Raw genomic sequence first — 1966 nt, forward strand, 5'->3', positions numbered from 1 at the left:
GGGGGGGGGGGGGGGGGGTGGGGGTTGAGGGATAGATGAGGTATCTTCATCAGCATTCTTTAATCTACTATCTGGGCCAGACGCCAACTTTCTGCCTCAGAGGATGCAATCTGGATAGTTTCCGAGGGGGAAATTTCCTTTTCGTTGAAATTTTTTTCCGTTTCGAACTTTCTAGATGTACCATATGATCCAAGGCACAAAGGCAAGGAGAGAACCCAGAACTCCTAACTCTCTTGCCGCCATAGAAGGTGATCAAGGTTGCTATATATCGAAGTGCACGAGAATAACCCCTGAGAATGAGAAATGTTCAATAGTGCCTAAGCTTGGACGAGAGAGGACATTAATTCAAAGAGCATATGTTTACGTGTTTCCTCTTCTACGCCACAGCGTGGGCAGGTACTGTCAGTGCCGCAATGGTGGTCAGAGGGCGAACTACAAACCGGAACATAATTGGATATCGCTTGCCAAAAAAATGCTTGATCTTCTTGGTTGTCTTGATTAACCATACTTTGGCTTTCAGGCCAGTGGTGCTAGGTTATATGATTTGATCCGGTTCAAATACTTCTATTGTTTCCATAGCTAGGTCATATCCTGATTTGAAGCTCCTGATTTGGTGAGGTTCCAATAGAAGCTGCTAAGTCGGGGTGTGCGCGAGGGTCTAAGGCTGCGGATGAGTGGAATGTCGCGAGGAACCAGCAGTTCCCGTAAGGTTTCAAGTTTCCATTCCTAAGCAAGGATGGTTTTATCAAATAAATGGGCTGGTTTAAAAAAATTATAAAATAGAAATATTAAATTGTAAGTACAACATTTTTAGAAGTTAACAAACAAGAAAATTAAAAGAACTCATTGTGGAGATGGTGTTATGGTCCCTTGTTGCTTAATGAAACAATAAAACCAAAACAACAAAAAATCACCAAGCTCACATTTGACATTTTTCAAGTCAGCTCTACAACGCATGCAATTTGAAAGATTATTAAAATCGTCACGTATAATTATGAACAATCTTATTATCAAATAGACCTTTGCGGTCGCTTGTATAACTGAGTTGTTATAATAACTCTGTCATTGCCATCACTTGGCATTTTAAACTTTAAGTCTTTAAGTACATCGTCTTTTCAACTAGCCATATAATTTTCTTTATTTTGTGCATTTTAAGATATTACTAACATAAATATGGTAGCAACAGAATGTTTTAAATAACTCCCAACATAATGAAAGATAATGAAAGATACTTCAAGGATGCCGGTGTAATCAACATCTTACCATTTCAAACTTCTAGATAATGAAAGATACAATTTAACATGGTAACAATATAGTAATTTAAATGGCAACCAAACATAATACGACTTTCAGAGAACACGGTTGAATAAGTTTTACCAATTCAAAATTTAGATGATTAAAGCTACACTGGGGGAGTTCTCTAGATTAAGGAATCAATGTAGAAGATATATACGTATGGACTTGGTCAACACCAAAATCTTCTATAAATTGAACTCCTATTCTCACAAGTTTCTCACATCTTCATTGGAACCAAAAAAAAAAAAACAAAGAGATTAACAATAATTAATCCTTATTTTCTTCAGAATCTATATATATAAAAAAAATGTTTGTCTCCCTCCTGTTGCGCCACCTCACCATCCAGATCACAAAGTCGAGTCCTGGAGTGTCGACACGTGTCCCGCTTGCCAAAACGCAACACTTCATTTAATGCAAGTTGTCGCACCTATCTTCGCTTTTCGATCAGCCGTATTTTTTTTTGGGCCTTTTGTTTGTTCGATTCAACCGGCCCATAGACCAACCACACTGCCTGAGATATGTCACAATCACAACATAAAGAGATCAAAACACACACAAGCCCGGAATCTCTCAAATCATAAAAGTTTTTTTCTAAACACCATAAAAGTTTCTCTTTGCATAAACATTCAAAACCCCTAATGCCGATTCATCAAAACAAAAACAAAAAAAA

This window comes from Brassica oleracea, chromosome C8 (genome assembly GCF_000695525.1).
Source record: "Brassica oleracea var. oleracea cultivar TO1000 chromosome C8, BOL, whole genome shotgun sequence".
Lineage (NCBI taxonomy): Eukaryota > Viridiplantae > Streptophyta > Magnoliopsida > Brassicales > Brassicaceae > Brassica > Brassica oleracea.